The 20,959-nt window shown below is 37.6% G+C and overlaps 1 protein-coding gene across 6 annotated transcripts in view; it reads right to left on the bottom strand.

The window, feature by feature from the left end:
- The window catches only part of dlgap2a (discs, large (Drosophila) homolog-associated protein 2a), a 183,204-nt gene that overhangs the window by 118,759 nt on the left and 43,486 nt on the right, over positions 1 to 20,959 (bottom strand). The window contains exon 1 of one of the 6 annotated variants that reach the window (XM_032547863.1): positions 11,538 to 11,899. The exons of the other annotated variants lie outside the window; for them this stretch is intronic. The gene's annotated coding sequence lies outside the window, so the exon portion shown is untranslated. Of the gene's footprint in view, positions 1 to 11,537; positions 11,900 to 20,959 lie in introns of those variants that run through there. 6 annotated transcript variants of the gene reach the window in all.

Below are 20,959 nucleotides of genomic sequence, written 5' to 3'. Positions count from 1 at the left end.
TGATGTCTTTTGAGAGACCCACCTTCAATATATGGGTACTTAAAGTCTTCATCCTAATTCTTTGGTATGCAGCAGCAAACATTATAATTTAAAATGGTTCAATATGGGTCCCAATGCATCTCCAACACTTAGCTTTAAACGCTCTGCTTGCCAGTCTGAATGATATTACAAATGCAAGCCCTCTGAAAGCCCTGTGGACACTTTGAGATTTGGCTTTGTACGCTTACTAAAAAAAGAGAAAGAAAACCAACCCATCTGCACTGTGCATCTGTTCGCTGATATCACCCACAATCCTCACTGTAATTTACAGATTGGATTTACTCTTTGACGTGCTGTTGTTGACTGACAACTTCAAGTCATTCAATCAAACTCCTGCAACAGCTCTGCTTCATATTAAAGAGTTGCAAGGATTTGGGGAGGTAAAGGCAGGTCAATGCTTAAATTTAGAGATCAAAACTAGGAGACAAGGTTTCTATACACACAATCCATGGTGAAGACATCGTATTTTAGGGACTCTGAGAATGAAAACAGACTGAAACCCTGATTGTGCTCTACTTTGATTAATGATCCAAATGTGCTCATCTATTGTCATGTCTGTAGGTGATAATACTAGACATGTGGTACACAGTGGGTTTCACAGCAGCACGTGTTTGGCCTAATGACCCCATCTCTTACAAGTCAGCGGGTCTCTGGCTCAATATGCCGCAGATCAGGTATGTGAGAGGAGAAAGAGGAAGAACGTGGGAGGTAGACTAATGACTGAAGATGTGTTTATCCCCCATACACACACCAACCTTAAAATGAAGTTAGATAGCCACACCATCATCACAGCGGCGCCCCATTTCTACAGCGCTAAAACAGAGAGGGTGTTAATGTGGAAATTGGTCCTGCTGTGCAGTACAATCCTAACACCAAACAGCAAAGTGCTTTTTGTCACATTCTGCAGTATTTTAAACCTACCTCTCACTTCCTACTTTCAGCTGGTTATTTTTTAATTGTTCCTCTGCAATTTGTACTGTAAAATATAATTTCGCTAAAGAATTAACAAAGCATTGTTCACCTTAATTCAGCAGTAATTCCCACTCTGTGGTCATTGGATGGAAGCTTACCAGGTTCAGCCTAATAAGAGGTGCTGTGGGCAAAATGGTATTTTGTGATCATTAACTGTGTAAAGTGGTGTGCGATAGTAGACAACAACAAAAGGACTCACATTGTCTTTTAGAAAATAGCACCTTGGAGGCTATTTGATGACTTTAAGGGAAACTTTACTGTTACTTCATCTCTCAGGTCGGAAGAGCATAAAGAAAGAGAGACTTTTAAGTGATTTTCCTGTATTCCTGTAGTTTTTTTCATCTCGTCTGGCATGTCCCAGAGACATGTAGCAGCTCGATAACTGAAAAAGGTCCACAACAGCTCGATACTCTTGTGGTAACTGGCAGTCAGCCCCTGTCTTACAGGACTGTAAGGGTCACATGGCCCATTCCACTGATAGTTTCACAGTGACCATTGGTTGTCCCAGAGAGTGCATGCTAGTGATGCAAACAGCCCAGTCTGCCTTTTTTATTTTAACCTGTGCACTGACTTAATTTTAATGCCAACGCCTTCGACCCACAAGGAAATTTCCTGTTTCTTTCAATTATCCACCCTGAAACAGTTTGCTTATTTTTGTTGGTCCTGCAAATATGCTTGCTGCTGTTTTAACCTCTTTCAACAGAGAAAGTCACCAGCTACTCATGAAAGTATGAAAAAAGGTTCACAAATCTCAAAAAACACCTGCTGGACATCCTTTCATTGTATGTCTCTCTAGAGACATGGCCAAAAGGCCTGTCTACTGTTTTTCTGTTAACATTGTGGTTTGACTTGAAATAAAGCAAACGTTGGGAATCCTCTTTTCAACTAATTTTGTCAAAAAAAAAAAAAAATGCCGACACACAAGTGAAGTAGTTAAAAAAAGAACATCAAGTGAATTTCAATTCTCTGAAAGTATTTTCCATTCAGATCACTGAAATATGCACCAATAGTGTTCATCTGAATGAATAAAATAATTTTTATTTCAAACTGTTTCATCACACCATTTCATATTTATGATGAAGAACATTTTCTGCAAAGATTACTATTAAAATAGTGCCTTTCAGTTTGGATAGTGGATGTTCATTACAAACAGGACTGCCTGTTTCATTTAACTTAGTGGCTCCATCTTATGACTCAATAGAGGGAAGTTTGCTGGGAAAATACATCTGGTATTTATACTCATCAATACCATGAATGTCATAATGGTTTTGTGATTTATCTGAGTTTAATTTCTTCTTTTCACATGTCATGTTGAAGCATTTCAGGCATGCCACATATAGAAGCCAGATTGCCCGCACTCCCAGGACAGTTTTACCTCATAAAGAACCTCATGGTGCTGTCCCACTTGCATATTTGGATTTAATAAATAAGGATTTGGCAAGGAGACAAGCCAAATCAATAAATAGGGACTTGTTTTTGTATGATCTTCAGTCATTTTGATAATGATCATTTAATTTTAATATTTATTGTCATATTGTCATCTAACCTCAAATGTCACATTTTGAAAAAAACAAACTATTATTCAACAAGGCAATGATCTCAAACATGCATTAAAATTTTAAACTATTATTAGTTGAGATGTTTGAATATAGCTAAGTCTGCATGCAGAATTTTGACCCTGCTTGGAGTTATATGGTGTATATCAAAAGATCATCCATGCATAGTTACATACATCATTAAAAGTCCAAAACTAATATAATATTCAAGCTTATGATGAGTTCCTGTAAACTTCTCACCAGCAGTCTATGACTTAATGCTAATTCAGTGACAAGCAGGTGTTCCAATTAAGCACAGTAGCAACAGACTGATCCTATTTGTGGTTTATCCCTGAGTATATAAAGAGCACAGCATTTTTTTTTTTAGCATCTTCCTGGTCGAAGTCTTACTTTTTCCCTGCCCCTCTACCTAGGACAGATGAGTCCAAAACATTGTGAATGTGTAATAGCATGTATATTTAGCATGCCTCATCTCAACTTAGAAAGCAATACAGTCTAGTGTTTCTAGAAGTAATCATCCACTTTTCAATGCACTGAATATTTTCTTAAAGCTGGGGCAAGTAATGGGATATACAGAAAGAGATGTGCAAAACTTGTAAAATAATATTTACATATGTCTAAAGGGATTTATGTGATTTGTTTGTGTGATTTGGGCCATGATGCAGTAAGATCTGTGTACTGAGGGAGTCTCTCAGAGAGATTTTGCTGCACTGATTCCTCTCAAGATCCTTTCAAGATGTTCAGTCAAAAGCAAATATTGCTTATGTTTGTATTGCAGGAGAAAAAAAGCACTGAGTAAACACAAAAAATGGAAACTCTTGTTAGCAATAAGAAATTTGATGTTTTAATGTTCAATGAGAGGAAAGGAAATACAGTACAGACCAAAAGTTTGGACACACCTTCTCATTGAATTCAATGAGAAGGTGTGTCCAAACTTTTGGTCTGTACTGTATATTGAAAAGAGACACAGACAGGAAAATAGGTGCAGAGTTAGACTAAACTGGTGGTCTGATACAGCTTCCAGATAATCCCTGTGGTGATTATTTAACATTCAGATAAAAAACTGTGTTTGGGTTCTATAAACAGTGACATGTAAAAAAAATAAATAAAAAATGAGCCTGAATTGTATATTAATTTAAATGGAGAGATCTGTTAAGACAAAGCTAAGCAGTGATAGTCAAGGTATTTGTTCACAATGCTGTGTGAATATTTTGTTAACCTGAAACAGCTGTAAGAAATGCCAACTAAATCATGTTCAGAGGACCATATCCATGGAAAGACCTCCTACCTCACCCTTGGTTATGCTTGAACGATGCAAACAGTAACCCTCTACACTCCTATTACTTCTTCACTTTGCAATTTCAGCAGTGATGACTCAATTCTCCCAGAGACAATACAGTTTTCTCTTTGAAACATTGTTTTCCAGCTGAACATATGTAGGTACCATCATGTGACCACTGCTCGTCAAAGTTTATGTCCATCATTAACAGATTCTGGAGTTCTGGTGCAGTCTGAGGCCAAACCTTCTTTAACAATAGAATTTGTACAGCAGTCCCAATGCTAAAGAATATTATACATTATAAAACAAAGATGCAGTAAAATTTGCATAAAATACAGAAAAACATACATTGCACTATAAAAAAACAAAACTTGGTCTAAATGATAATCAATTTTCCATCATGCTGACATCATGAAAATCATCACTAGTCTGATCAATCACTGCTATTTCCAGCACTCCCTGTGCAAAATACAGGATAATATATCAAAAATAGTCATGCCTAAATTAAATACAATAATTAGTTATCTGTGTATGCACTAAAAAGCAGAAAATGTAAGGATAACACAATGATAAATCAATCTATAATGAAGTTTGCAAAGCAAAAGTGGATTAAAAATAAAGATCCAAAACACTGGAGGAGGTGACTGTGAAACTCACTGATTAACTCACTGAGGGGGAAGTTGAAAGGTAGAAATACTGGAGGACTGGTTGGGAAATGATCCTAATGTCCCTACTTTTGTTTTGGTAAATTTAGAGGCTCAACTAACCATTTTGGAAGAAAATGCAGTACTCTGAGAGCTTGCAATTGGTTTTACAATAATGAACCAAATTAATCAGATAAGTGATGATTCAAGTTACGCTTTAAGTTTTAGGCATCCAGCAACCTGAGGTGAGTGAAGCATTTGTGTGGCTTACAGAAGTTAAAACAATATTACTATCAGGTTCTTCCAGTGATATTTAAGTTCCAGTTGTGCTGATTCTGCAGTAGTGGAGAACATGGTCTATACAAGCAGTGATGCTAATGCAGCGGAAATTCCCAAAGACTAATTGAAATGAGAGGTAAATGCACAATTAAGTGGCAGGAGTTTGAGAGGGAACTTGAACAACACAGATTATTCTACAAATCCAACAGTGACACCTTCAGACCAGAAGTAACAATACATTGAAGCAAGAATAATGACTGTGTTTCTGCTAATTTATAATTATACATAAATGTGTCATGAATTTGGTAACAGTAATTAGAATATTGTCACAAAAGAAGAATACAAAAATAGTGCATGCCAAATTGTATATGCAGTGAGTGACTACTTTAGTTTTGAACCAGGTCTAATGTTCATATTGCTGAAAAATAAAGATTGTTTCCAGAATTCAAAATCCATGGTGTCAATTACAGACTGTCATGCCATGAAATAATGAGAGGCAGTCTGTATTTGGCATCAAGCTGTGTGAACCACTGTGAAGTAATGCAGTGAGAACCCCTGTGAGAGAGTTGCAGAGATCAAACCGAAGGCAGAATAAGCTGCACTGTTGCGGCATCCCTCCACCCACACACTTACCCTGCTCACTCACATGTGCGTACTGTCATCATCCTCTGCTGGAAATGCTGTGTGCGCACGTAATGTAGGTCTGATCATAGTGCATTTGTCCCACACATACTCATCATTAATTTATCTTCATGTCACTCTTTCCCCCAGCTTTTTTTTTTTGGTTCATTATCACGATCCCTCCCCATATTGTTTTGATATATTCCATTCCTTTCTCTCCCACTCACTCAGAGTCAGTAAAACATGCGCATGCACCCATCTATCCGCCCACATACGCAGTTGGCACGGGTGAGCCCCCAACAAGCAGGATGGCTTGGCATGGGGCTACGTAAAGAAACACAAAAAACATTGAGGCACCACTGCCTAATGCTGTCTCCATGGCAACTAAAGGAGATGGGTCCTGTGTTGTAGTGTCAAACAAACAGGATTTTAAGCTAATCAAAATAATAAGCTGTAGCTGTCCTACTACTTTATACAACACAGAGCATTCAGTTTTCTACAATTTTCTTCCTTCCCAACAATGGCATATTTATGTTTATGTGGTTGTAATAACTACATATCACAAGTGAAGATAGATAGAAAATCTAGGATGTGTGGTGCTGCCAGTGGATGTGCTTGTTGAAGGAACATGTAAATTTAAAACTAAATAAAACTATATTCCGAGAACAGATTCATACTAGTATGTCCCGATCAGGAATTTACCAATCGATCCAAGAAAGGTATTCGTCTTCTCAAATAAGGATGCCTGATTCTACATCACAGATCAAACATATTTTTTTAAGTCAGAAAACCTACAAATCCTAAATGTATCAAACAAATAAATCACAATAAGTGTTTAAAATTGTTTTTCAAAGGAAATACACAATTTCAACACACTATTTTGAAACAAAAAAGTACTTTCAGTCATGTTCTCAAAATCACATTTGCAATTTTGCACATGGATGAAAATGTGTAACCATGGAGCCTTGAAGAGAGTCTTAAATTTTAACACAACAAACTGTTAATGGGAGTAGGTAAAATAGACGTGGCTGCTTATTAATGACATAGAATAAGAATAAAGTTAGCACTTTTGCCACAAAGATTATCTAGGCCATTTAAGCCTATAGACTAACATTATCAGCACAGTTTTAAAAGTTTTCAGGAGTCTCAATTGTTTCAATATTAATGTGTTCAGCACAAAAACAACCTCTATATGTCTTATCACAGTATGCATTTGACACTTTTATTTTAATTGCAGCATCAGCCTTATTTGTGTTTCCTTTCGTCCTCTGCAGTGCTCTTTGCATTGCCAGCCAGGGAAGCAGAGGCAGCATAGCAGAGCAGTCAACAGTTTATCATCCTTTGACTGTATACCAGAGGAATGAAGGTGTGTCAGCAAACTGTTGTTGGAGTTAAGGGAAGAAAAAGCATCACAGCTTATTCAAGTGCAACTGTTAAGAAGGAGGACTGAGTGGTGCTTTCAAGTGGCAAAAAGGTAGCTCCGTTTCAGCCGAAAAGTCATTTGGCTTTAATCTTTTACCTGTAGCTTAGAAGTTCAGGTATGGCAGTGGCTGAGAATGCATTGCAACTTATTCACTACTGGGGAAGAGAGAAAAGAGAGAAAGCGAGTGTTGGTGAGTGACAGACCGAAAATGAGGAAAGGGCAGATGGATGCTGCATCTGCAGAAGAAGGGAAAGCTTTCTTCTCTTGTCTTTGGGTTTGGTTCAAGACTCCCATCAGGAGAGAGCTCTCCTCCGAAGAGTCAGCTGTTTGGGGCCTCAGTGACACAGAGCATGTTTACTGCTGGTGTGTGCATGTTTCTGTGTGAGCGCTCCAAAAAAGAGAGGGACTGAAAGAGTCATTTGGACCCAGCATGAAGTCAAAACTATTACACCAGCAGATAGATTGAGAACTAATTCTTACTCAAGCCTCATGCAAGCTCAAACACATCCAACAAACATACATAATCTCAACTGAAAACAGCAGCGGGTCAACCACAGTAGGTGGAATGTCTCATCCTAGTTTAAAACATTAAAGAGGCTTATTTCGACATAATTTGTAACATAAATTTTCCACGGAACGGGTGAACATTGGAACAATTTTCTGCTGGTAAATTTCATTTATCCATTTCATTAAGAAGTGATTCTAAATACATGAAAGTTATTTCAACAACCTCATTCAAAAAGTAAAGTGCCTGTTTTATGTAGATTTAGTACACACAGTGATATGATTAGAGTATTGTGGCTTCCAACTTCTGAAAATCCTATTTCAGTTTCACATTTATTGTTTTAGTCCACTGTGTTTTTATCAGGTCCAAAGTCAGTCCAGCCATCTAACAGGGAATTCTAGATCCCCTCATGCTTCCCTCTACTGAGGATCTTCATTGAGACGCTAATTTCAAATGGCCAGCAGGATTTAGCTTCTGCTCACATTGCCAAAAGCACCTGCTTTAATAATGATTTAATGTGCTTCATTGTTCAACAAACTGGCCTAGTTTATGCATGGAGGAGAGTCTATAGAGTATTGTCAGGAGAAAGACAAAAGACACTAGACCCAACAATACAGATGAGCTGAGGCCACCCTTAACATGAACTGGGCTTCCTTAGCAGTCCAGTAGAACTCCAGGCTGATTGCCTCCATGTAGCACAGCACTGATGCACAAATTTATGTAAAAACAACACCATACAAAGTATTAAGTGCACATACTGAACATACATGGGCAAGCTTCATAGTATTTCCACTATATGGTCATGCAGTGCTTAAACTGCCTTACAAGCCTTGATTCAACCCCTGGTTTAAGTCAAGGCCAGAGGTAATCTTGCTCCTTATCCCAGTCCAAAAATTAGCAAAATGGCCTCTCTAAACAGCCCTATTAGTAAGAGTGTGTCACTTTCTGCTACTACTGCATACCAAGAGAGACCATACTCACTAGAGATCTTATATTACTGGTACTTGTCCTTAGTTAACAGCTTAAAAATAGTTTTCTGTTCTCTTTCACCATTTGAGCTTCAGTGAAGATTACCATCAAGGCAATATCAAAATTTCAAGGTGAGCCACCAAAAACACAAACAATGGAAATTTCATCTGTGCTTTAGCTGAAGCTCTTTTTGTCCATTTCTCACTCTTTACAGGTGCAGTGCATAAGTCAGAAGTAATGCATGCAGAAAGGACTCAAATAAAAATGTGGACCATGAATAGCACCAACAGGGAAAGTATTTTCTGACACTAGGCACTGGGGCACAAAGAAACAAACCCAAAGGAGTACATGGGCACTGACGAGACACTCCTGAACTGTCACTGTCAGTAAAGTTAATGTAGACTCTGGGTTTAAAATGCCACACCCGCCAATGGACATACAGGACAACACTTCAGGTATGACAGAAAAATAAATGGGGGTCACTAGACTGGCCCTGTGTAAATCATTTTAGTTTACAGCTCTATGTCTTTGTGAGACAAATGGGACTCTCCTCAAAGGAGGAATATTATTTTTCCAGAATTTTAAAAGGTAATTTCTGTTCATTTAGCTTAACATTGAAATACTGGGAATTAAACTGTCGACATTACAATTTATGATACCCTGAAAATGATTCAACTCTTTGTACCGTTTCACACTTTGTCAAAATTCATAAAGTCATAAACCTCAATTGCATTCTTTTCTTGATTAGTGAACAACCAGCACAATGAAGAACAAGGAGTGAGCAGACATGTCAGGGATGAAGGACGTTTAAAGCAGGGTAAGTTATAAAACTACATCTTAAGTTCTTAGTATCTCACAGAAGACAACTAACTACAGGCTGCAAAAGATTTTTGAGCACAGGGAAAAACTCAAATACAGTCAGAGCTAAAATCAAATTGTTAAAATAAAAGCATATTTATGTTTCAAACCCAGCTCATAATCTGTAGCTCGAGTAGAAAACAAAAAAACAACAAAAAAAACCCCAGTCAAATCTGAATGAATTTGAGCTACTGTACAAAAACGATGTTTATACCTTGCAATTTAAAACATTTTCAACATTTTTAAAATTTATATTGACAATCAATGTAGCCCTTAATTTCTACTGATAGAAGTGGAAGTCTTGTTTTGAATTAAACACAATTCTAATCAGTTACTAATATACTTAAGCTTTTTGGCCTATTGAACCAGAACTTACAAGCTCTCAAGTCTAAAAATATAATTTCTAAAATGCTATTTATTAATTGGTTAAGGCATGAATTCTAAGTCAACACTGACTACAAGCAAAGCCTCTCGATTGGTAGTAGTCAATTGTTTCCCTCTACATAAATCGATGTAAATGCTTGGGTGTTTTGGGAATACATGAAGCTACAGAATACGAATATCTAACATTTCAGAGTGCTGTTACATATGTGGGAGCCTGTGGCAGTGAAGCTGGTGGTGACCATATGGTTGCTTTCATTGTCATTATGTTGTAATTTTCTACTGAGCCAATATTCTGTCAAAAACATTCACATATGGACAACCACCCTAACACTACTGGGACCATGCAGCTTAAATGATTTCTGGTGATTCTCTTAGAACTCTTATCAAAATCTGCTGGAATCAAGTTGAAGTTGTTTATATTGTTTGTAAGCTGAAAGGTTTTTGAAAACTTAATACAATTTGAGGGATTAAAAAATACAAATTGGAAACATCCTAGATTCATCATAATCCAAGAAGATTTCAAACATGGCTGTTCCTTGTATATGTCCATTTCTATCAGATACACTGTTTATGAAACTTTTTATTCACCGGTTGTTCAATTTTGTTTCCTTTTTTGAGTCATAAAGGACTAATTTCAGTCTACTTATTCAGAGATTTAGTATTTCAGCAGGTCAGATTGTTTTTTGATGAATGCAGAGAGTTTTTGATTGACAAATTTTTAAATGAGAAATAGCCAATTAAAATTCTGGCCATCTTGAATAATGAGATCCACAGTAACTAGTTGGGGTTCCCTTCCTCACATAGACACATTGTGTATATTGAGGCATTTGCATAAATGTGGCATTAGCCAAGCAATTGCTCATGTATACAACAGCTAATTCCAAAATGATGAGTACCCCATCACCTGCAAATACACCCAACAGAATTGTGGAAGTTGCTTTGGATTACAAGTGTGAACTAACAATGAAGAGCCTCTCAAATCAACCCTCTTCTGTCTGTGCCAAAGGAAAGCTTGGCCCCTTTGCAGATTTGGAGGGAGAGAGTCTGCCTGCAGTGCAGCAGTGAACATGAATGTTCAAACATCTCCTCTGACTGACTGCAGCGCCTCTTTGCTTCACCAAGCAGCCTGGGAAAGCGTGGAACCTGGGTTGGGAGAGTGACCATTTCCAATAAAACGCCAGCCAGGACCTGATAGAGCTGGCACTGTGCTGCTCCCGGGTATTTCCCAGAAGAGGGTATATGCTGCTGACGTGTGTGCTCACAAATTGAGACAACAGATGAGCGACAGTTGATATGTTAAAAGGGAAAACACGCACAGAAACGTAAACATGCCAATTTCTCCTTGAGTGCAGACTAAAAGCACTTCATTCACAAAACAGTGCAAAGGCTGCCCACGCAAGAGTTCACCTATTCCACTTTTCATGAGACGCATGCAAACGCCCACACTAACACTGCGCACCCCCTCACACACGCACACACGCAAGCACACGCATAGAGTGGTGCCCTCGATGCACACAGCTGTCACACAACCTCACAGCTCATCTCTCGTGAATTACTCTAAGTGTGAGGTACCGCTGCAGGGTTTCCCCTGGAATAATAATAAAAAAAGCCTAGTTCTTTCCTGCATCTTTCGGATATATCATTCATTGCTGCCTAATTCAGTTGGATCACCAATGAAAATGTGTGGAACATGTAAACCGTGTCCAAACACATAAGCACAGATGAGTGAAAGAGTTAACAATTTTAATTTGGTGCAGTCGAAAAGGATTTATTGCAGAGGTCTTTGGCATGTGATAGAAGCTCAACACACTGACAAAAAGCTCAGCATTGCAGACCCCCAAAGATACACTACGAATGCATTCATGTCAGATGCTACCCACACCTTATTCTAAACTTGTTTGCACTCAACTTCAACAAATACGTCCTCATTAGAACATATTGACCCTTTAAAAAAAGGGTGAAACTGGCACTCTGCATTAAAATAACAACTTCAAGCTTTAGAACTTACCTTACACCTATTCTGCAACCAGGAAGCATCTATGAGCGCAGGGGTTCTCGGTTCTCCGCAGATAGCAGAAGATCATACATGGAAAAGTCTTCTTCTCTCATCTATTCTATGACTGCAACCACCACATTCATCCAGGCATTCTGATTACAGGCATGTGGATGGTGGAAAGATGATTGCCTAAAAGGGAAATACTGCCTTTTGGGGAAGTAAAGGAGAGATTCTCAGGTCTCCTTCCTCCACTCAGACGAGTTGCGAGCGCACCGTGAGGACCATCCACTGCAGCAGAGCTGAGCAGCGTGCAGCAGAATGAGGAGAGAGGGGAAGAGAGAGAGAAGAGAGGAGAGAGACTAGAAAAACAGGCATTTACTGCTGCTGGTTCCACGAGCTCGGCGGGAGCAAAAATGTGGGACTGGAGTCTGGATCCTCGTATTTCCGCTTTATTGAGCTTCTCCCCGAACAAATGAAGACTAATGGAGACAATAGGAGGACAAACAGAGGAGATGAATAGACCAAGATAGCGAGAGGCTTATTTTTTCTCATGCCACTATTGTAGTTTTCTTTTCCATGACATGCAATATCTTTTCCTTTCCTTGCCAGGAAATGGTTGTTGAAAGTACTACTCAGCTGATAACATGTTAGGAGCAATTTCCAAAAACATATTCACCATTTTGACAGGTCTACCACCACTGACAATGTTTTTTTTATTATTATTCTTTGTTCTCTTTCTTGTGCTCTCAGTTCTTAATGCTTGACACAATCCAAACACGGTTTCTATTTTTTTTTAATGTATTTCAGGCCAAAACAGTTAAAAAATGAAGTGACTAACATTAAAATTAGATAGTGACAGTTGTAAGGTTTTTTTTCTTTTACACATATCATGAACTTAAATGTCATAAACTTTTAGGCTTTTTCTACAAATTTTAACAACAGGAACTCAAAATGTATTATTAGCCACTGATATTCAGATAAACGTCTCTTAGAAAGAGGGAGAACTGGAAGAGTTCATTTATTGGTTTCCTTTTAAACATATTTCACAAATCTTCCATGTGGTTCAAGTAGAGTTATTCCAGAAGATTAACTGGATTTTTGGGGGTCATTTTCCAATTGGAAATTGAAGAACTCGAATGTAGTCTCAACTTCCTTTTTTCCACCCACTTTATGCAATGTGTAGGTATCACTGTCAGGTAAGTACAGTAGTCCAATGGCATGATGCTAACATGGAAATGCTTGACAGGTGGTAGAGACTGATAGGTTTGAATGCCTGGACTTGTCCAAGCATTGTTGCTGGTATGGTGAAAAAGCAGCTTAACATTTCTAAATTTGCCAGAAAACTCTCCTTAAAGGATTAAGCTTGTCTTATCTAGCAGCTATGAATTTCAGTCCTTTGTTGAAGGTGCTGATTATTTTTTTAGCAATGCTTCTTTCATAGTTGACACCCTCAAAGATGTTGACATCACTGTACTCTGACACTTACTGTCCAATAGCATGCAGTATATGATAGGCTTTAATGTTTGTGGTTCTTGAGTTGTTTCTGAACATTATAACAAATTCCCATCAGTGGGGCAAAATGGCTGAAACTGAACCCAGTCGGGTGGTCTATGAAAATGATGTTAAACACATCAAAAGGTATTTTGATGTTTTTAGGAAGCCCTCAGTCTTTAGGAAGACTGAGGGCTTTCCCTTCAGAAAATTAGCTAAAATCAAGGCAAATGGCAGCAAACTGAACAATGCATATGATTCCTACTACCGTAATTCTAATAAGAAGAGTGATTAAACATGCTTCCAGATTTATGCTAGGATCTTCCATATCTCTATAAAACTCCCTGGTTGCTCGGCAACTTGTCGAAGGACTTTAAAGTATAAGTCGTTGGGGTTGTATGTATATATTTGAGCCTATATGTGACCCTGCATAAAGAAGAGAAACATTCACATTTAATTTTCAAATCTTATTTTTAAAATAATTGGAATCTGAATTTTGAATCATAACCATACTCTGGGGAAAAAAAAAAAGTCAAGTGCATAATTAAAAGCTCCAAATTAACCCTTTCATGCATGAATTATGATCCTTTGTGTCAGAATTTTTTTTCCATTTTAAAAAAATTTTTTCTTAAGGCATAAAAAAAAGGTAGGAACATTTTTTTTGTAAAAATATATATATTTTTTTTTTATGTGATCAATTGTAATTTTGTCCAATTACAAAGTTGTTATTTGAAAAATACATCAGTAGTATTGTTCCTTAGGGGTTATCTGATGTCACAATATTATTTTTACTTGCAAGAGTCGTCTACAGTAGAAGGAGGGACTGGGTCTGTTCTCATGCTTTTTTGTCTGTCGGCCATATTGTATTTAACAAAAATAATTTCTTGCATTTGCAGCTGATGGCCAGTAGTTGATGGTATATTTTATGATGCATTAGTGTCCACTTCAGTGGTCTGTGTGCATTTATAACATAAAAATCCACAGGAAGCACAAGAAAATGGCTTTTAGATAGCTGTCCACTGTAGTGACCACTATGCATGAAAGGGTTAAATTCAAACTTATGCCATTGAAAACTATATGAAAACTTCTGACCCGTTTCTCTACGTGATCAAATCATGTGCTTGAAGGAGTATGAATATGATGCTGAAATATTATGCAGAATCAAAGAATACTTGTTTGAATACACTTCAACAACGTGGCACATTTAGCTCGCGATCAATCCCTCTTATAGAGTATTTGGCTGAAACATCTATTGCCTGCTGTAACAGGGGAACAGGCTTTTAGCTGGAGTCCTTCGGCCTCAGCAGGGCTCAAGGTCACTTGGCAGAGCCTTTTCCCGGCAACCCAAAAGCTTCGGTGACAAACAGTGGCATACAGGACAGACAGGCTGTCAATCCAAATCTGTAGCCTTGAGAAATGAAGCTGGCTGGCTAAGCATCCGGCATTCTTACAGTGCACAACCAGGTGAAGTGGTAATTTATGAGCCTGCAGGAAAAATTCATTGTCCTTCAGCAGAAAGTTTGGTGCATATATAATGCTGATATTGTTTCCAGCGTCAATGAGATGAGAAAAATTGAAGACAGCAAGGGAAGACAATGAAAGAAACGGGCTGTCAGGGCTCTTGACAAGACTATAGCTCATCTTAGATCAGATGGCTTACCAGATTGACACATGTAGAATTTTTATTTTCATGGCACTTTGCTTACTTTTTCTTCTTACAAAAAACAAACATGCGCTGCTCAAAATTTATGTTTTGACCTTAAGATTAGCAGTTGTTTTTTTCTTAATAATAACATACAAGAACAGCATTCAAAATATTTTTTTTTCTGAGCAATCATTGATTATTTATATTACAAGAACAGATTACATGCCATGTACGTGAGAAACCATATGTGGTTTTAAATGGATTTTACTAATTTATAAGAAGACAAAAGAAACAATTCTAAAACTGACAGAGATTGAAAGCTAAATTGGATCAGACAGACCCACTTTGCTTTACAGGGCTCACTGCCTTTAAGTTATCTTACAAAAGTCTGGTTCTTTTGCAGCCTGAATGAAGCACTAATATGGCTCAGCATGTCATAGAAAATCCGCTTTCCTTCATCTGAGTTTCCCTGGTTTAATCTAAGAAAACATCCTGATACATAAAGTAAAACATCAATAAATAAATTTAAAAAAAAAAGATCAGAACATCTCTCCATCTCTAAAAAAATATCGTAGGATGATTTCAGCTTCTTCCTAAGAATTCTTAATTAAAAAATACTTAAATTTACCATACAGGACAGCTGTTTGCTCAGACCGATGGCAAAGTAAGGCTCTATCTTTTCAAGCTTTCAGTTATGTATAATTCCAAACTAAAGTTGGAATTAGTTTGGGCTTTGACTGCCATAGAAGATAAATTCTTGTTTAAGCTGTCTTTCTACAACATCCGTAAAATAAAAATATCTGTCTCTACAACTTCAATGAAACTTGGACTTACCAAATGGTTTTGCTGGCAACCCTTTATTGGTTTAATTTAAAACCAATGACAGATGCATAAACAGATGGTTCATTCTATCCACTGCCATGTATGTTCTGTTGTGTCGCCCACTTTGAAGATGCAAATGGAAGTAGGACCAGAGAGAAGAGGAGGCAGAGGAGCTAATTTTTTTCACAGATTATCTGTCTCATATTATACTGCCATGACATGTACTGTATTTTAAAATATTATTATTATGATTAATTTTTTTAAGAGAGTCATGTGGAACTGGTCATTGCTTGAAAAAATATTCGTTGATGTTGGATTATTTTTATCAACTTTTGAGAAGTAGGTCCAGCACCTCATATTACAATTTACTTTTTCCATCCTTATTCTGCATTTTGCTTATGTATTGTCATTCTCAAAGCTCTACACATCCCATACCTATCTCTGCTCTCCTGTGTTAGGAGGTTTTTCAGTCGGCTAGAAAATTAGGCGTTCCTTGCGCGCGTGTGTGGGGGTGTGTCTGCGTGTGTGTGTGTGTGTATTAGTGACTCAAATCTCATCTCACAAAAATATTAATTTCACGGGTCGCTGTCCCATACAAGCCACCATCCACGAAGGAAAAAGCATTAAGCGTTATTCCCTTTCATATTCAAACAGAGAACAGCAAAAGGGGGGAGGGGCATGCCAGACTTATCAAGGCTCTACTGTATGCAGTTTGTCCTTGTAATGAGGTTGAAGCCACTGTTAACTATTCATTCTGGTCATTCACCGGCAGGCCTTATCGGTGCTGTCGAATGACTTTTGCTAAATGATGTGCAAAAGGGGCACGTCTCATCTGTCTTGTTGCATTTGGCTGATTTGCTCTGGGCAGGTTGTCAGCATTAAATGACATACATGCCAAACACTATGAAGGCCACAGAGTGCTGAGGGAATGGTTAATGGAGAACAAGTTCAAAATGTAAAAAAAAAAAAAAATAGAAAAGGGAAAGTGTACTGAAGTTTCATAGAACATTATACATGTTCTCTCAAATCTATGCTCAGACAGCTGTATAAATGTTTAAAGGGATACATCTTCAAAATTGGAAGGCAAGAAACTTAAACATTTTAAACTAATTTAATAGTTTAAATTCAATCACAATTGACCTATCCAACTTTTCTGAAGTAAAGATACTTTCATAATACACATTTGAAAATGGAAAGTCACCTCCATTTATGGTTGATGACATCTCTAATGGTACCATCCTGAAAATCTGAGGAAGGATTGTTTTTCTGTCAAGAAGATGTCATTAAATACAGAAGCTTGAACAAAGTCCTAAGGAAGACTGCTTATAAAAAGTTGATCATTTCATTGCTTTCTTTTTTGCCAAATGAGGCACACAAACAAGAGAACAATTCATTGCTGAATCTGAGTATTTTCACTTTAATCAAATGAAGTTACTTTTTTGGGAAAACAGCATTTTTAAGTGATATGTCTAACCACAGATCAACTTACAGAGTTTGAATGGCATCAAAGATGGCATACTAGAAATGTTTTGACAAAACAGAGATTGATTATGTGTAGAAAGGTGAGACTTAGATTATTTTTGCATGTCTCCCTAATAAGCATTATTCTTGTGACAGTCACTAATGGAACAGCTGAAAGCTGCCAGAAGTTTTGTGTTTCTAATAGTTTGTGTCACAAGTTGTCAATCACCACTTCTGAGAATTACTTGCAGACTATGTGCTTATAAATCCCATTTTATGTAGGCAGTTTGTTAGTTGTCTATGCTAGTCCTCTCAAGCATTTTTCCTGATTGGGACTAATTATCAGAAAAATCTCCAAATAAAGCTATATTTTATTAACTTAAATGAAAAAGCAGACTGTGCTATCACTGCTCTTGCCTTTGGTGGCCATTATGTTGTGCACTGGCGAAGTGCATAGAAAAATTATTGGTTGTGATTGGTTGAGATGTACTAGTGACTGGGTTCTCTCCATGTACAGTTCAAAATCATGTTACTTTCGGTTGGTTTCTCTAAAATTCTCTTAGTTATGAGTGTGTCAGTCCTATGTGTCTCCCATGTGTTGAAGGACTGGCAACTAGTCCAGTACACTGCCTTTTGCCCAACAGCAACTGGAGATTCCATTTATAGGTTACAGGTCTGAGTCCCCCTATTGCCCTGCACAAGTAAGTAGGTATAGGCAAAACTCCTTCAGCTTGCCCAAACCCTTCCCTCAGTCTAACTTCAGAATAATGAGATTTTTTTAACCACTTCTACCTTCTGGTGTTGATAGGAAAGTTGGTGAAGGCATAACTGCATTATATGCATAGCGAGGCTACCTGGAAGTACTATATGTATTATAACTCTGTCTCCCTGGTGATCATTTTCAGAGGAAGTAACACTTGAAGCCTCAGTTTTGCTGAAAAAATAGTTGGAGATTTAAAACATTATCTACAAAAACTCTACGTCAAGTCATCTTAGGCATGTGCACCTAGAAGCTTATTTTTGGAAAGCTACATTTTACCTTTATTAAATAGTGATGTTGCCTGGCCATTGCCTTTCTGTGCAACTCTGCTGGAAAAAAACATTTGCTAACAGCACAGTCTTTGCTTTCTCCCCTTGACTTGTATTGTCTCCAATAGACTTTTTTTCTGGGCCAATCAGCGAACAGAAGAAGTTGTGAACAATGGCGTTGATTTTATGTGCTGTTTCAGAGTTGTATTCTACCTGTAGTTTTAGCAATGGCAGCGGAGGAAGTGAACAAAGTTGTTCAGTACGTTTTGGCTACACTTCCAAATTTTGAATTAACATTAACAGTGGCCTTGTTTGGACCGGTACTTCTCTCTTTGCAGTGAAGGATGACTGTTTACAGCGCAGGCAATTTCTGTTCATATTCTTAGCATAGAATTGGTGCTTTACATACATCACGGGCAAATGTTAACAATTGAATGAAATGTAAAATTTCAACACAGTCCACTCCTCCAGGAGGCAATTGTTTCTCAACAGCCAAGAGCCCAGACCATCTGTATGACACAAATAGTGTCATTGGTACTGGTTTTTAAAAGGCTAATAGTGATGTACAACAAAACAGCGAAACTCATAAACACTGATCACGACATGTTGCTCTACAGTTGAACTGATTTTACAGAAAAATAAAGCTTATAGCTTCAAATATGTTTTAAAGTATTTTAAATGAGAACACTTTATTTAGATTTCTACAAAACCCTGCTTAGCAACTAGTTAAAGAAAGCCCAAAAGGTCTGACCTGACAGACATCAAAACCTCTGTTATCAGCTGCACGATGTCAAACAGCAAAATCACTGCGACATTAAATGCATCCAAGAGGAAACCTCTAGGTCTATCAGACAAATCAAATCCAGAGTTAATTTGATTCTGTGCCTGTATTCCTGGCATATCTGGGCCTGCTTGCAGAATAATGGCTCTCTGCATCTATCTGCTCTTTCTGATTTCATTTGCTGTTATATTTTGTTTGTGCAAAGGGTGTGTGCTTGACTGTTATGAAACAAGCACGTCCACTGCTGTACTGTAGTCTTTCAAGGTGATGTCGCCTGCAGCATTTAAAGGAGCTACCTAATTCAGACAAACCTCACAAGCTGCTAATACGTCGAGATTACAGGGTGCAGCATCGATCCATGCCTTAGCTGTATGTAACACACAGAGAAGGACTAGTGTACACTAGTGATGAGGTGGCCAAATCATTCACAGCAGATTTAAAATATGAGGGCTTGGAGGATCTCTCTCACATTCATAGCCTTAACTAGTTATCACAAAATTTAGTTGAAAATGCTAGTCTTAAATATGTATTTCTCATGTTTTTTTTCTTTTCTCTAGTTTGCAGATTCAACCATCTGGATATTTGTACTTACCAGACTTTTTGAAATATGAGTTTTGAGAAGTGATATTTTTTGCAGTCCCTGGTAAATTGTGGAAGAAAGTTTCAGAGTGAAGGCACTGCAATTGGAGAAGGTTCTGGCTCCCTAAGTTTAGATTAGTGTTGAGAGGAAGACGTAGGAGGTTGAAAGTTAATGATTGTAAGCAAAGGAGTGGAGTACAGTTTGGAAATGGCGTAGTATCTGCCTCATAAGATCTTTGTTCTGATTTTGCTGTCCATAAGGGGTTGCTGCAGAAGAGGCAGAAGTTGTGAGAAGATATGGAGCAAGATTTTGGTCTATTAACTTGGAAGATTTACTGTATTTGAGTCAAAGAAAACAGTTGTAAAGACCAGTTGAGAGATTTTGCAAACGATAGACGTACAGTAGGTGTCAACAGTATAACAATGGAAATGGAGTCTGTAGTAGCCAATGAAATGTAGAAAGATGTAGTCAATTTTCCTTATTAAAGTCGAAGGTTAAGCACAGAATCTTGGGAAGCACAATGGCGGAAAGAGAAGCCAATGAGAAGGTTGAATTGTTGATTTAGATGAGTGTAATAACATCGAGGCAGATGATTCAGAGTTAGAAGACATAAGAATCTAAATTGTAATTTTAAGGGGAGCTATTTCAGTGTTGCTTTGTAAACAAAACCTGGATTGTTCGAGTTCAGACATTTCGTAAGTTGTGATTTGAATTGCGTGGTAATAGTACAATCCAGGTTTTTAGATAAAAAGGGAAGAGCAAGTTTGACATGTCTGGATCAACTCAGCTTTTTTTATTTAGGGGATTATTGAATTGAGTCTGAGTCAGGCACATAACCAGGGGTGAGTTAATGATTTGTAAAAGGAAATAATTCACAAGGTTGGGTGGGAAGGGTAGATAATAATACCGTTTTATTTGGTTTTTTAGGAGTGTATGAAAAGGAATACAAATTATATATCAGTCAGAATATTGTTCAGTCTTATTTTTGCTGCCAAATAGGTCTTCAGCAACACAATGAATCTCACTTTGATAAATTCATTGACTTACAATTGTATATATGAAAGAAAAACTGACATTGTGTAGCCCATAAAAAATAGACAAAGATGCTCTGTCTGTATGAGTGCAAGAGCCTTGTAGTGCAAAAGCACTTTGAGTGCCCAGCAAGACAAGAAAAGCACTATAAAAATGGGACTATTTCTGTTACGTTCACTTATGTCAGCTTTCCCTTAATTTTTCATACAGTGTTCTATCTTCCCTCTGACAGATAACACTTGAACCAGTTTGTACCGTATTGTGAAAACAGGAACAATTGACATTTCTTCTTGGAGTTTCCATTTCTTTCAACTTTTTGAATCTATTTTAACCAAAACATTTCTTTAAGCATATTTTGGGGAAAATATTTTACAGCATTTGTTTTGAGACCTTCTTCTAGGTCAGCTTTTAATCACAGGTTTTATGTTTAAAGGCTCAGATTGTGACTAGAAACAGCTTGGAGACCGTCAGCAGTTTGTTTCTAATTTATCTCAGGCATCAATCCTGTAACACACTGTGGTGAAGCATGAATATTTATAGCCAGGTGTAAATCGAGAGTGTGCTTACTCCAGCAAGGTGCATGATCAAAAACA

This window comes from Xiphophorus hellerii, chromosome 19 (assembly GCF_003331165.1).
Source record: "Xiphophorus hellerii strain 12219 chromosome 19, Xiphophorus_hellerii-4.1, whole genome shotgun sequence".
NCBI classification, from domain to species: Eukaryota; Metazoa; Chordata; class Actinopteri; order Cyprinodontiformes; family Poeciliidae; genus Xiphophorus; species Xiphophorus hellerii.
The sequence above is the reverse complement of the archived record's forward strand: the minus strand, read 5'-3'. Positions and strand labels throughout refer to the sequence as shown.